The following is a 16,683-nucleotide window of genomic DNA, read 5'->3' as shown; positions in this document are numbered from 1 at the left end:
ACATCAAAAAATTTTGTTTGGAAATTTCAATTTGATCTAGTTGTCTTGCCGACAAAACTTAAATACTTCTTACCGCAATCACGTGGGGCTTAATTTGGTCAACATCTATAATTTTAGCAACCATTCAACTTTTTGAACGCCACGTGTTTTTGAAGACGATCTTCTGCGGTGAAAATGAGATGCCTCAAAAACATTTTAAAAAATTGTTTCGAATTTCTTACCAAGAGAACCTCAAAATTGCCAGTATAGTGGATTAAGGCAAACCGTTGAATTGAGCACTTTGATCCTCTCAAATAGGCTTCCAAAAATTAAAGATTTCCGGAAAATTATAGTAAAAAACTCAATTGCAATTTGTGAGATGGTTTCTGCTAAGTTTGTTTAGGACTGCAGAAAGATTCGATACCATGTGGTTCTTTTATTCTAATCTGTGATTGGCATAATTATAAGATCGTTAATGAAAACGTGGCTTGTTGTATCTGTCATCGCAATCTCACTTTTTTTAAGACCTGTGACTTCAGCAATTGTTTGAATTCATTTTGTCTGCTATCTCCGGCAAGAGAAATATATCATATTTTTTTTCCAATTATTAAGGGCTATGACGCCAAAGTAAAAACGTTTTTTGTTTCTTGAGTTGTCTTCAATTGAGTGCCTTTTTTAGGACAGTCATTTCCTTTCCAAGAAAGACACCTGCCTTATCTTTTCCGACTGTGACTTTCTCTGAGCTTAAAAGTTATCATTAGTTACTTCGTGAAAATTTTCTCCCGTTCAGTTTTTTGAGCTTGTCGTAATTTTTTATTTTCCTATCGGCTCTGCGGTGTGAAGACACAACTGCAAAATCAGGATTGGATTTCACCAGACAAAGTTCTTATTTTTAATATGAGTTCAGCTTTGCGGACTCTGATTACTGCATTTGAATTGAAAAGACAAGATTATAAAAACTGAACTGGTTTTCAACAAAATAGCTAATAAGAACAGACATGTCTGATCATGCAGCGTTAAATGAAGTAAGTGTGAAACGGAGACAACTAACAAGCGGGAAACGTGAAATGAAATCTGAATAAATCAATGGATTGCAGTGCAAATAAACATGAAATAAGTTATTGCATCGCATTCAGATTTACTACAATAATTTCAATAAAGATTATCAGGTATCACATACACCCTTGAACTTAAAAAAAGTTCTTCAATAAAAAGAATTTATTATTTATAGTAACATATTTACAATATTAAAAATTGGTCCCTGGTTAAACATATGACAACAATATACTCACTGGATATGATAGCTATTTATACTTAATAAAAAATCTATGTTAAGTTTTGAGTATAGGAAGATCTGTTCAGAATTCGTATTCATTTCCGTTTTGTAGATGGCATTGAAATTGTATCTTCATCTTCTTCGGATGTCGCGCTCCTGTAATCAACCCAAAACATTACTCGCGGGTCAGAAAGAGGTACATTTCCAATTTCAGGCGAGATTTGTGTCCCTTCCGGAGCTTGTTTTGCTGTTGTTTGGACAGTTTCAACAACAAAAGCTTTGGCAGCTGAAGTTTTTCAATGTTACAGGCTCTATATTGACGTTTCGGTGGGGCGGTAATCAATGAATCGGAAGATTCGTCTTCGAAACCGTAATATTTTGGGCTTCATCTGGTCCTTCTATTGGATCTTTTGTCTGTATTGGGGTTGAGTTTAGAAGGGGATACTTGTTGTAGAGCTGTTGACGGGGAATTTGTCAGGGGGACAGTCTTTTCGCCCGGCGAGTCTTCGTTTACTTTTAAATTTTGATTCATGATGGCCGAGAAGTTGGGTAATTTAGGAATGCGACTCGCATCGAGCGTGCATTGTTTGATTTTGAAGACAAAAACCTGTCACCCTTGGTTTTGCTATTGAACTCTTTCTCAAGTTGAATACTGAACTTTGCAATATCGCTATTGCGTACCGTGACCACCGATTTTACTGGTTTTTGATGATTGGCGTCGTAGGGCTAACTTTTTTGATGATGGATCCTGGAACAAGTACTTCGTATAAGTTCTCGAGATTCTTCTTTGACCTTCTCTTTCCGTGGATTTTACGGGCCAGTTTCAGTTGGACCATGCGTTCTGAGAGGAGAACTGGTAGACAGATAGTCTAACGGAGAAATTGGAATTCGCCGTCTCTACTAATCTTTTCTCTCTCGTTGGCATCTCTTTTTGCTCTCGTCATACCCTTTTTGTCCTTGACGTTGATCCCATAACCATTTTCACATTTGTCATCGGGAAGGATGTCCTCGGGAGGAACTGTGTCTTCATTTAGAAATTACTTTATAATAATCTTGTATGAGAAGTTAGACAACTTAGGTGTAGTACAGATTATGCTCAGCGGGTTATTAGGTTTTCAACCAAAGTTTGCTTTGAAGGGCGAGATCTTTGTTGTTTATTGTTTACATATTCGCAGATAGTGAATGATAATCTAGAATGCATGCTTTATTTGGAACGAGTTTGTAGCTGATTTTTCTTTTTTAATACAGGCAGGTCTATTCTTAATTGTCTGTTTTAATGTTTCTACCAGTCTAATTGCCCAATGGTTGTTTACCGGCCTCAAAATAATCTATGTTATTTCTATTACAGAAATTCTTTACTTAATATCCCAGAAGACATTTTGATTGATCCAATTGAATTTTACGAGGTACAATATGATTTTGGATATAAATGTCCAAGAATTTTGTTGCATTTGGGCCATTTGCTTTGTCAAATATACATGCAGTGTGGCATTTAGAAAAACGATCTATTGCAACATTAAAATATACTTTATTGCCTTTTTCTTCATAGATAGGTCCTCCAAATTTACTCTGTATTTCCTGCTTTGGTTTAGCACAAAGTATATGAGGTTGGAATTGCATAACGGGAATTACTGATTTAAGGTTCTTACCTATTGAAGTGCAGGGTTTGCACTCTGTTGATCTCACGATCATTTCCCTATTCATCTATGGCAGCCAGCAATGTTGGCCGTACATATCATACCCCAGATACCCAGTTGGCTCGCATGTATGTCATCTAGGAGGGCTTCCCGAAGAACGTTCAAAATAGCGATCTTTTTGTCGAAACATACATACCCAGATCCCACATGAAGTTCCAAGTAGTATGTGTGTATGTACGGATGAATCTTTTTTAGTCGTTCCTTGTCATTTTTGAAATTACATTCGCGTCCCGCTTTGAGCACCGCGTGTTTACTTGTTAGGGAGTTTATTAGATTTTTACTGAAAACCTTTTCGGTTTTCCTTGAAAATTTTTTACTTGAAATGTTATCGAATGCGGGTATTAGAGGCTGTGAGAGGTGTGCTAAAGTCGGATGATGCGGCCGGCAAAACGAGTATTGGGGTGGATGCTGGAATTGCAGCGCGAGATGACTCACCGGACTCGGGTGGAATGTTTATTTGGTTGATCTGATGGCATCGTGATTTTATTTATTGATTTTTTTTTATTATTTGATCTATCAATATGGTTTCAATTAAAGTCTGATTACAATCAATGTTTGATGGTTACAATCGAAGTTTGATTTTGATTTGAGATGATGCGACTGATTTTGAGAAGAAATTTGGGCAAAAACAACTGATGTTTAGGTTTGTTGTTTGACTTCTGCCAATATGATAGGAATTTCTATTAATTTGAGGGAAAGTAGTTTTAAATAATTGCATTTCTCCCCCTGCGAGTATGTTTACATTCTTTCTTTGGATATTATTATCAAAATGAGGTGGATTTCGCTTAGCGAGTGTTGTGTTAATTGATTTTATTGACAGTATATGTAATGCATATTTAGAATAGTTCTTATTATAGCTGTTGTTTCCAAATGGATTTTGTTGAGCGCGTGAAAAGTGAAATGAATGCGTATGTAAATGGGTATCAAGTGTGCTAATTGTATTTATTGAATTTATGCCAGTTTAACTTTTTGCAGTGATTTGTGGTGCAGGATCATGCTTTTCAAGCAAATTGTGTAAATGGGGTGCGGTTTGTATTGAGTACAATTTTAACGAATTTGCAGAGGTGGAAATTAACTCCAGTTGGGCAACAATGAATACCTCCTCATAGACGGAGAGTTTTAGCTTTTGGTTTGGGTGTCGAGAAATATTATCAACGAGGCCCAATTTTGCGCCTGGCATGTGTTCAATTGTACATTGTTAGTGTAAAAGTCTATCTACCCAAATGGTTAAACGGCTGATGTATGATTTGTTAGAACATTTATCTTTTAATATTGATAGTAGTGCTCTCTGGACTGTAATTACCTTAAGCTGATCTCCATACATGTAATTTTTGAAATATCAAATTGATCAAATTACACCTAAGGGTTCTAATTCATTAACACTAAATCATTTATCGCAATAAATTAGGAAATCAGATGTGAAAGCAATGGGTTTCCATACATCTACAGTTAGTTGTTCTAGAGCAGTGCGAAGCCCTGCACTTGAAGCAGCGCTTTTAACTCGTGTTTCGAGCTGCGGGTTTTAGTGACAACTTTCAGTCGCATTTGCAATGCGAGTCTCCATTTTAAAAAAAAACAGTTTTCGTGAATATCAGTTCAAACAATCTTAAGAGAATTGTGTAACAGAGGGTATAATAGATGATTAATTTTTGCAGGATTTGGGGAAAAATTTACTTAAATAGTGTACAGAACCCAGAAAGGAACGATGTTTCTTTCTTTTTTTTTGGTACATCAAAGAATAAGATTGGGGATGTTTTACTTTCGATTGGCGTAACTCAATGTGGTAACACTGTTTGTGCAATGTGGTAACCATGCCAATCTAGTACAATTTTTGACGAAAAGGCTTTTTGGAACGTAATACTAAGATTTTCCTCATCAAGTCTGTGAAGACAGTCGAAGACACATTTTTTATGTTCTTCTACTGATCCCTTGCTTACAATCAGTATATCGTCTAAGAAGCAATAGTTACTTTTCAATCCTAATATTGTGTAATCCATAGCTTTTTGAATATCCGATGGCCTATCTGTGAGGCCATAGAGTCCAGTTTGAAATCGGTATGTGCCCGTCATATCGCCAATTATTAAGTCAAAATTGCAGTGATTGGCTGTTTCAGGATCTAGGTTTAGTTGGTTATATGCATACATGAGATATAATATTGAAAGAAAAGCAATGCTTTGCGGAGGGAGATCACTAATTTGCTGATGTATATGTTCGATTAGTGTATGAATGTTGGAAATTTAATATTTACTTTTGTGTATCACTTTATTAGGAATTTTTGAGTCAAGTGTTAGTTTTAGAGATTAATCGTTCTTAACCGTAACTACAATAAGGTTTAAGTATTAAGGTTTAAGTATAACTAATAAGCATTAAATAAACTACTTAATAGGGCAACTTGTGAGTTTTGTGATTTGTTTTCGTCGAGGAATTGTTTAATTTTCGAATTTATTTTGTCATGTGGATTATAGGAATGCGTCTTGTTGTTTGGTATCGTGGTTGAAAATAAATGTAAAAATTAGATTTTGCATAACGATTTTTTGATCTTCCAATTTGAGATGCTAGATCTGAGAATTGCATAGCTGTCGTTTTTTTAACCGCGCAATGTGATAAGAAATTATTCACTGGATTACATTTTGTGATGCGGATTGCGTGACCGCAAGTCCGGGTTGGTCGAAAAGATTGCGAGCTCTGAGTGGTTTCAGACAATCAGCAATAACTGTTAATATGCAGCTGATATATACCAGCCAATGCTTGTTACCGGGGTTCGAATTTTACCCTCGATATGAATTTGTTCGTTGGAAAATTTCCAATGTTGTGCATTGTTGTTTCCGCTGACCCGTCACGCATGTAGATTACTGCTAACTACTCGCGCTGCAAGCGAGTTATCCAAAAGCAGCATTCGTTTCCTGAATCATCAACTAGAGCGCTTGAGATATCTCCGATTTCAATGAGCATATTATAGGGTGCAATTTTCTCGAAATCATCATTGATTGTGGCAACAGTGTTGTCTTCTCCGCTACTGTAGTCTGATTCATACAGTGCTGTCGCTGAGTGCAAATAGCTCGTTGATTCCTAGGGATGAGGTTCTTCTTCTACTGTGTTCACTGATTTTTCCCTTGGTTTCCGGCCTTTCACGTTTTGTATTGTTTTTTGCATAGCTTGGCAATATTATTTAGGAAATCACAATTGCTCCAAGTTTTTCCTCTGACAAGGCATTTTTCGTGGTGACCAGGGATACATGCTTCTCCGCATTTAAAGCAGTGTAATGGTTGTGGTCGACAGCCTTGTCAGAGGAATTTCTATGAGAGAGACCAAGATGAGGAGCGAGTACTGGACGGATATTGTATTGCGTTAACGCTTGTCGGGACAAAGGTTTTGTGGTGAATTTTATTTGATGTTGATTTTGCATCCCGAGTTTCATGTTGATGACCAACATGAGAGCTTTTCTCGGTTCCAAATTTTGTGTCATTAACTCTTTTTATATTTCAGGGTCGGTTAAATTGGGGATGGAGATATATATGATTAGCGCCTCTTTTTTATTCTCGAAGACACATTTTTCCCAGGTTCTTTAAGTTTTCCATAGAAATATTCCACTGTTTATCCTCCGAGTTGTTCTTTGAGGAAAAAAATAGTCTATCGAACGTGATATTTCGGGGTCTGATGAATGCCTCCTCCAAATTTCTCCAAAATTCTGCGTTTGAAAGAGTGTGGATTGTTGCTGTGTGGATCAATGCATCTACCGTAGTGTGTGGATTGTTGCTTTTAAGAATTCGGCGCACCTCCACACCGATTTTGTGATAGAGCAATGAAACGGTGTTTCGATCGGCAAGTGTCCGCAGTTTATCCGCATTATGCCAATTTCTATCAGTCTTTGGCATTTATTGTGACAGTTGATTTTCTGTTGAGCGTTTCGGGCCTTTCGTTCCTGTTCTAATTGTGCTGAAGAACCTATGATTATTTCTTCGTATAAGCGCAATTTCTAACATTTCTGGTTCAGGGCCGAAGAGTAGATCCGAAATGATATTATCCTTAGCTGTCAAGGCTCAATTTCATTGTACCCTCCATTTTTTCCAACGGAGACATGGTCAAGTGTAGGTTTGTCCCAAAAAGCAACGATTCCCAGGGAATTTTTTATGTGCTGTCAGCGACATGTCGTACTTTAGTATTTTACTTTTCATGGTGCCAAGACCTACTTTTAAAATCAGGATTTATTTTCGCCAGGCAAAATGCTCATTTTAATACGAGCTCGGCTTTGCGGAGCGAACTCAAAGGAGATTCCAATTACTGAATTTGAATTGAAATGACAAGATTATGAAAACTGAACTGGTTTTTTAGGAAATAACTAATATGAACAGACATGTCTGATCATGCAGCGGGAAATGAAATAAGGGTGGACAGGAAACAACTAACAAGGGGGAAACGTGAAATAAGATCTGAATGAATTATTGGAATTAAGGGCAAATAAAGGCGAACTAATATCTTGCATTGTATTAGGATTTATTGCACTAAATTAAATGAAATTGATCAAGTATCACAGAGTCTATGAACAAAGTTTTCTTAGTAATTTCAGCAAATTTTCAACGGTACTTGATATGTGTTTAGTTATAGGAGACTTCGCTGTATCAAGATATGATAGAGATTATCTTACGTCAAATATATGTCTCTAGGCTTAATGTCTCTGTCTTTTGATCTCTAAATGATGTACTTCTTTTTATGTTAGTTAGTTTCAAAGATGCCAATGCCTAATTTTTTCCAGTTCTAAGGCATAATTTTCTTATATACTTTTTATCGAACTTTCTGAGGTAAATAAAGATTTTTGGAACAAAATGTTCCTGCCGGAGTTACAGTTTTGCTGGCGAAGTCCCGACGCTTCGAGTTGCTTTCCAAATTCTTCCTGCCATGTTTTTTTTTTAATTTTGTCGTCAAAGGTTTTGGTACGATCATAAGGCCTCATGGTCACTTCTTCAAGCCCGCTTTTTGTTCGTTAGTTCAAACAATGTCAACAGAATGGCATGCGTGGCGTCATTGTTCACTCTCGGTGGAGAGAGTTTTTGGTTCAATCACGTGATTAAATATTTGATCACATTTGTTTTACCTCACAATCAAAACTGACTTCATCACGTTGAATTTGACTTTTGTGTATTTTAATTCAAAAAGATAGGGTCAAAGAAGTGCGTGTGACTCTAAATGAAGGGTGTTTGAGGGCATATAATAGAAACATCAATAAGTTAAACAGTATCAAAGAATAACATCTCAGTATTCAAATAATTTTTTCTGACGTTTTCTATTGTCTTTTTGAGACTGCAGGACTTTGTGGCACTTTTCTGGAAATGTGCCTGCTATGTTTATCCTTGCATCTCCGACAGATCGCCTCTCCGCTTTGCTTCTTGTTGACTCCCTTATCATCTTATTGTAGTATTAATTCCGTGAAATGTCCTTGATGGACTTTGATAGGTTTTGTTTGAAAAGTTTAAAATAGGATCAATTGTTTGTCCTCCGTATTAATTTACTCAGTGGCGTATTTGATTTTTTTTCCAAATTGGTGTTGCAATGTACATAATTTTGATAAACATGGTCTACAGATGCGCATATGATAACTTAATGTTTTGATTGAGTTGTGTTTGCTGTAATCTTTTGAAGCTGTTTTGACGCACATAATTTTTTCCGACCCATTTTAGCGGTGGGAGGAACTATATAATCAAATGGGTTGTTTTTGTTCAGTCAATTTTGTCCCGTCGATATTTTCATCGTAGAAGATTGTGAGTAGTATCATAAGAAAGCCCATGCAGCGTAAAATTTAGACTTAAAAACTTTTTTCATTTCGTTTTTTTGCGCATGCTATCGAGGTCTAAGTGTTTTGTGAACATTTGACTGATTTCTTTGAATGATTGTCTGTTCACATTTTCAGTGTTCGTGCTAAAAATTATTGTCAATTGTGCTAATATTTTATAAAAATTGTAAAAAAAAATTGGTTTTAGAGTTAAAGATGTATAAGTGTTACTGATGTGTTTGATCCATGTTATTGGCTAAAACTTTGGGTTTTCGAAGTTAACCTTAAAATTCATTAATTTTTTTAAATCAAAATTGACAGCAAATTTGCATCTGTAGCCTATTTTGTATAAATTTGCAAAAAAATACACAAAGAAAATGCTGTCACAGTCTATGAATCTTTGGAAACTCCAAAAAAACACCATTTTACGAAAGCGTCCTGTTAGAGTGTCCTGACACAAAATTTTGCAGGTTTTCCAATACTAAAAACTGAAATTTTGAGTTTTTCCCTTTTTGAGTCAAATTTTCATGAACCAACTTGTAGCTTAGTCTCATCACAGACCAGGCGTTTTCTTGATGCAAAATAATTTATTAAGGATTGCAGTTTAATGCTTTGTTAATTATTAAATGTTTTTTGATTTTGATATTACGAGTTTCAAAACTAATTTTGTTGATCTCTGGATATTTGAATATTTTCATATTCTTTTTTTGTACCTGGTTGCTTAATGACATTAACGAGAATTGTTATATCACATTATTCGTGTTGAAAGAGAGCTCAGGGGCAATTAGCTAATAATTTTAATCAATAGATTGTGGACTCAACGGCTTCGACAACATTTTCCCCCAAAATTTGTTTGAATTTCGAATTCTTGTCTTTATTTGCGGTTCATTTAGTAAACTTATTACATTTTCCGCATATTGACGTCTTAATTGCTTTCTGTGAACGCATTTAAAAACTATTGAAAAAAAATCTCAGTTGACAGCTAATGGTTTTCATGGCTTTGAAATATACTGTTTTCAAAAAAAGTAAACGTAATTTATATTTTTGCTTTTTCTGTTTTTGTGTTTCTTTTTTACTTAGTCTTATGAATACCAGTTTGCACATCATATCATTCATTGCATGCAGCTGCAATTAATCTTTTTTATAAGTTTTGATAGAAACCATTATGATTTTATCAGCTTCAACACTGTTCTCTTGCAAAAATTAATTTGGTCATTTCGGTATTTTTGCTCCTTATGGGGTCGTATGGAATATGCTAGTTAATGACGATTCTCAATCACTTCCTGTGAAAGCATAGTATTGGAATTCACACTACTGGATAATATTAGAATTCCCAAAAAGATAATTTTTCAAGGTCGATTATTGGGATGATCATTTCTAGAAACAAAAAGCGCGGAAAAATTAATTGTTGACTCCAGTGAATAGCGAAACTACTGATAGGATAGAGATTTATGTTTGGTAATTTATCATGTTTACAAAAAATCAAATTGTAGTTCACATTTTTAAAAAGATTGTTGTTTCTTATGGAGAACAAACGTTGACTTTTTTAGCCAATAAATCTACGAAAAACGGTTGATTTCCATGCATCGGAAAAACTTTGCCATGCGTGAGAAGTTAATTTTCTATAAAGTTAAGAAAACAAGGAAGTATTGGAGAAAAACGTACGTTTTTGCTGAAGGGTTACCCATATTATTTGTCAATTCTTTTATATGTTTTTGCTGTGCAAGAAATGTCAACACCTGGATTTCTTTATGATAATTATGATGCGCTTTTGGGCAAAAAAAATGGTCCCCTGTTTTGCCTTACTGGTTTTATGACGGCTTATACCCAGAAGAGTTTAGGATAACTTTCGGCTTCTGTACTAACTTTACTTCGATAACGTAGTCGTCTTTCTTCCAAAATGATCTTAAAGTTTATATACTTTTGGTGAATGTCTTTTACAGATGCGCATTTGATAACCTAATATTTTGATTCACTTGTTTACGCTGAGCTCTTTACCTTTTGAGGAGACTGCTAGCAAGTATTAAAAAATTACTGATTAACATTGGAAAAAAATAATTATATCAAAATTCACAGAAAATGGTCATTTCTTAAGACAAAAAGCCCAGCAAGTTCAATCGTTTACTCCAATGAATAGCGAAACTACGGATAGGCTAGCAATTTCTATTTGGTCTAATTTATCATATTTAGAACAATCAGGTGTTAGTTGAAAGATGGTAGTTTCTTATGAAGGAAAAACGTTGGCTTTTTAGCCAATAAATCAACGAAAAATGAATTACGTTATATTTCAAATTAAGTCAAATTACTTTTACTCGTATTTCACTGTTCTGTTCTGGAGTACAAAATTTACGGATGACTTCCATGCATCGGAAAAGTTTTACCATGCGTAGGAAATTAATTTTCTATCAAGTTAATAAAACATGAAAGAATTTGAGCAAAGGGTACGTTTTTCCTGAAGGGTTACCCATGTTATGTGTCAAGTCTTTTGGATGTTTTTGCTGTGCAAGAAATGTCAACACCTGGATTTCTTTATGATAATTATGATGCGCTTTTGGGCAAAAAAAATGGTCCCCTGTTTTGCCTTACTGGTTTTATGACGGCTTATACCCAGAAGAGTTTCCCAGAAAGTATAGCTCCTACGCATTTTTTGGCAACTAAAAAGTTCATTAGCTCCATTTTTGCTTCAGGATTAAAACATGGAGTTTTCACTATTTTTCTGTAAAGTATTACGCAGGCGATGTTTTCAATGTTTACCCAACCAACCTACGCGCATGTTTTTTGAAAAAGCATTACAAGATGATGAGAATCCGATTACATGTGAAGTTTTTCACACTGTTCAGCAAAAAGCGAAAAGCGTTGAACACTCTAGTAATATACATGTTTTCTAATTTCTACAATTTTGTTTTTTTAAAATTCGGATATTAACTGTTGCGACTGCCCTTTTTCTTACCTTTCGTCAATTTATTTAAATGCCTCTTAAATTGATTGAGCTTGATTGTACATACATTTATAATAACGTTCTATTTAAATAAAATGTTTCCGGGACGCTTTCGAGTTTGACCTTTAGGAAGTGTTCGATTTGCGGAATCAAGTTTCTGTTTTTTTGGAATGGAGATTGAACCGAATTTCTTTGTCTCCAGCCTCCCTGATGCTTTGTCTTGTATATATTTGTGTCTTTTGCGTTGAGGTCTCCACAGCATTGCCAGCTCTGTCCATCTTTGTTGGACTTTGTCTTCATCTAAATATCGCTCTAAGACCTTAGAATAGGATAACTTTCGGCTTCTGTACTAATTTTACTTCGATAACGTAGTCGTCTTTCTTCCAAAATGATCTTAAAGTTTATATACTTTTGGTGAATGTCTTTTACAGATGCGCATTTGATAACCTAATATTTTGATTCACTTGTTTACGCTGAGCTCTTTACCTTTTGAGGAGACTGCTAGCAAGTATTAAAAAATTACTGATTAACATTGGAAAAAAATAATTATATCAAAATTCACAGAAAATGGTCATTTCTTAAGACAAAAAGCCCAGCAAGTTCAATCGTTTACTCCAATGAATAGCGAAACTACGGATAGGCTAGCAATTTCTATTTGGTCTAATTTATCATATTTAGAACAATCAGGTGTTAGTTGAAAGATGGTAGTTTCTTATGAAGGAAAAACGTTGGCTTTTTAGCCAATAAATCAACGAAAAATGAATTACGTTATATTTCAAATTAAGTCAAATTACTTTTACTCGTATTTCACTGTTCTGTTCTGGAGTACAAAATTTACGGATGACTTCCATGCATCGGAAAAGTTTTACCATGCGTAGGAAATTAATTTTCTATCAAGTTAATAAAACATGAAAGAATTTGAGCAAAGGGTACGTTTTTCCTGAAGGGTTACCCATGTTATGTGTCAAGTCTTTTGGATGTTTTTGCTGTGCAAGAAATGTCAACACCTGGATTTCTTTATGATAATTATGATGCGCTTTTGGGCAAAAAAAATGGTCCCCTGTTTTGCCTTACTGGTTTTATGACGGCTTATACCCAGAAGAGTTTCCCAGAAAGTATAGCTCCTACGCATTTTTTGGCAACTAAAAAGTTCATTAGCTCCATTTTTGCTTCAGGATTAAAACATGGAGTTTTCACTATTTTTCTGTAAAGTATTACGCAGGCGATGTTTTCAATGTTTACCCAACCAACCTACGCGCATGTTTTTTCGCTTAGAACAGTGGAGTTTCAACATATTAACAACTTTATGCGATTTCAAAAAATAAAATACTAATCTTTGAATCATCATAGTAAAAAAGCAAAACACTCATAGACTTTCAATATTGCTGACATACTTTTGAATGATACTACTCAAATGAACCATATCAACTCTCCTCTACCGCATTCAATTGAGTTGGAGAAAGATGTATCAAAACTAAAATTTATAAGTATTGATTTCCTTAAGCATCTTAGGCTACGCTTTTAAGCGCAGCCATGCTTCCTAAAAAGTGGAAAACTGTTCAGTGACTTTTTAAGTTATAATGTGCCGCTTGCTTCTAGAGTTATTGATTTTGCCGGTTTTAATGGAACAAGACGTTAAACAATTGAAATCTAAGAGTTTTTCACATTCACAATTTTTTTTTACTGAAAATCTTTTTTTGAAAGTATACTTCGCAAAACAAAATTTGTTGTTTAGAATAGGTTTTAAAAAACTGAAGTTAGAAATCTGTGTTAGGAAGAGCCGGAGCATTTTTTTAATAGGCTAATAAGTTATTGGTAATAACGTATTGTAATAACGTAGTAATAAGGTATTGACTCATCGTGTTGACTGCTGTCACTATTCTTCTGTAAAATATTACGCAGGCGACGTTTTCAATTTTTACCCGACCAACCTACGCGAATGTTTTTTGAAAAAGCATTACAAGATGATGTTTCAAACATAATTGAAGAAAGCGCTTAAACTAGATTAACTGAACTGTATATAACTTATGGTAGTACATATCTAGCATTACATGTGAAGTTTTATCACACTGTTCAGCAAAAAGCGAAAAGCGTTGAACACTAGTAATATACGTATTTTTTATTTTGTCACTGCATATATACGTTTTATTCAAATTGAGATATTTCTAAGGCAGCTTTTATTCCTTCTATTGTCTGCTAAACTTGAAATTAAATTTAATTTGCACATCCATTCATCGCTGCCGCATTTTGTCCAATATCAGGAAATTTCCAGTATTACAGTGTGTATAGAAACCTGCTGTGTAATTTCTATGGAATGCTGAGACGGTTAGTCAGGTTTCTGTGAAAACATTACTATAGCTAGATTGCCTGCTTACTGAATTTTGACAACAGGTATTGTGACAATTAATTATTCATTTACACTCAATTGATAGGATAAACTTGCATGGTTAAACCTGAGGGTACAGCACGGGCCGCGGGGCCAAATCTTTGCTGAAAATGTAAGAACGTCGGCAAATTTTTGTAGGTAAATAACGGTAAATGTGAAGAAAATATTTAACCGCTATAATTTACAATTTTTTGCTCGACACTTTTGCTTAGTATCCTGTAACTCATTAGAAGATATTGCTAAATATTCAAAGACGGGTTATAGTAAGCAACATGTTCATTTTCGTCCCCCGAATCGATCGCACAATATTTTTCTCAGGTGCTGAACTTTTTAAATGTCTTCAATTTTGACTTATAATAGGTTTTACTGCTGCAAAATGTACCTATAGACAATTTGTTATTCCTGAACTTGCTACAGAAAGTCTTGAAGGGATAGAATTGATTGGTCATAAGTCAACTCTCTAATCTGAACAAATACTAAAATTGATTGTATCTGTTCAGATTTTGCGTGACTGGTTTGTACGAAACAATTTCAGGCGTGAGTTCCCGCTCAACCTTCTTGTGGTTATACAAAAATTATATTTTTCCGTTTGATTTCTGTATTGTGAACAAAATAGTTCAAAAACCAGTAAGACAAAATTTTTCAATAACTTCTGAAAAAAGAAATCAAAACGGGTCGAAGCAATTAGATAACAACACTGCTATCTACTTGATCATTTGCATAAACATAGACATTCCCTCTTTTGGATTGTTAGAAAGACAGAAGAAGAATTTTTCTTCAGATTACGAAAACATTTTCTGTATAAAATTATTTTCAGATTAAACAGTGTAGTGTTTAGTGAAAGCAAAGCTATAGTTTCACAACCTCATTAAAATGTGTTTTTATACGTATTGGAGTCGACATTGGTTTTCAGCTGTTCACTTTATTCAAATGGAGATATTATCTTAAGCTTTTTTGTGGAACCTGATGATTGAAATTTAGCTCCTATATTTTAATTTTTTGACACTAAGCTATCGAAACCTGGAGAAATTTCAAAAAAAGCCAAAAAAGTCACGAATTCTGGTTACTTTTGTATGTTAATCTTCTATTGATCAGCACAACAGCTGTTGCACTTTGAAAAAAAAAACGAAAATCGCTTAGAACAGTGGAGTTTCAACATATTTACAATTTTATGCGATTTCTAAAAATAAAATACTAATCTTTGAATCATCATAGTAAAAAAGCAAAACACTCATGGACTTTCAATAAAGCGGACATACTTATGAATGATACTACTCATATGAACCATATCAACTCTCCTCTACCGCATTTAATTGAGTTGGAGAAAGATGTATCAAAACTAAAATCTATAAGTAATGATTTTCTTAAGCATCTTAGGCTACGCTTCTTAAAAAATTGAAAAATGATCAGTGACTTTTTAAGTTATAATGTGCCGCTTGCTTCTAGAGTTATTGATTCCGTCGGTTTTAATGGAACAAGTCGTTAAACAATTGAAATCTAAGAGTTTTTCACATTCAAAGTTACTTTTTACTGAAAATCTTTTTTTTGAAAGTATAATTCGCAAAACAAAATTTGTTGTTTAGAATAGGTCTTAAAAATCTGAAGACAGAAATCTGTGTTAGGAAGAGCCGGAGCGTTTTTTAATAGGCTAATAGGTTATTGGTAATAACGTATTGTAATAACGTAGTCATAAGGTATTGACTGGAAAAACAGAAATAGAAAGAGAAGCAAATTAGTTCAGATCTTCGGTTACGGTTGAATATGTTTTTTGAAGATTTTAAACGCTTGAAACTAATTGTTTGTGGTTCAAACCAACCAACAGAGGATAAATATATTATATTTTTATTGTTTGCCCAAGAGTGGCAAAAAGTCTAATAAATATTGAAAAAAGGTATAAAATTTTCCCAAAATATTTCCCAATTTAATTTCATATACAAGGGCAGGGCTCTGAAACATTTGCGATTATTAGTAGAAACAAACGCTGCTTGTTTTTGTTATACTGGTACTCATTATAAAAAGTGAAATTAGACAATGCTTTCAAATGGAAATTTTTCAAAAGTAATTCTAAAAGTTTGGACTGATGGAAAATGAGAACATTATGTTTCAACATTAACCAAAATGTCTAGTTTAGAAATTTCTAATTTTTAGAGATTGTCTAGGTTCCTTCATCAAGTTATCTAGTTTCAAGCTGATGAGAACATCAGATATCTAATTTTTTTTCAATGGCAAACTGTGAGTCTAAAATATAAATTTGAGCTATTTTTCTTTAGTTTATCTAAAAAAACGTGACAGTGCCGCATATAAAATAAAACATGGGTCTGATTTTTCTGGAATTGCTGGAAGGCTTTTTTCTGTTATAGGACAGCGCACTGTGTCATTATAATACTTTTGGTATGAAGCAACGCGAAAATCTTTTGGCACATTTTTGTTCAATGTTTGCTATTTTTTCCCACTCACTTGAAAACTGCTGATTCATAATCATGCAAAAAAGAAAAATATGTTAGAAGAAAGTTAGCACTGTTTACTGTATCATAGTTATAAGAAGTACCTCAGCATATATTAATGAATAGTTCAGAAGATGGAAATATTCGAAATATTTGATTTATCAAAAGTATATGATATAATGAGATGTCTAGACTC

The 16,683-nt window shown here is 34.2% G+C and overlaps 1 protein-coding gene across 5 annotated transcripts in view; it reads left to right on the top strand.

Annotated features, from left to right (window-relative positions):
- The first annotated feature begins 13,372 nt into the window (after positions 1-13,372).
- Positions 13,373-16,683, top strand: part of LOC142336503 (anoctamin-8-like) — a 110,446-nt gene continuing 107,135 nt past the window's right edge. For 3 of the 5 annotated variants that reach the window (XM_075385445.1, XM_075385394.1, XM_075385438.1), the window contains exon 1: positions 13,374-13,982. The gene's annotated coding sequence lies outside the window, so the exon portion shown is untranslated. Of the gene's footprint in view, positions 13,983-16,683 lie in introns of all 5 variants that reach the window. The other 2 variants (XM_075385421.1, XM_075385430.1) reach the window with 2 other exon arrangements.

This window comes from Convolutriloba macropyga, chromosome 1 (genome assembly GCF_964194025.1).
Source record: "Convolutriloba macropyga chromosome 1, txConMacr16.3, whole genome shotgun sequence".
Lineage (NCBI taxonomy): Eukaryota > Metazoa > Xenacoelomorpha > Acoela > Convolutidae > Convolutriloba > Convolutriloba macropyga.
This window is presented reverse-complemented; position numbering and strand designations above follow the sequence as displayed.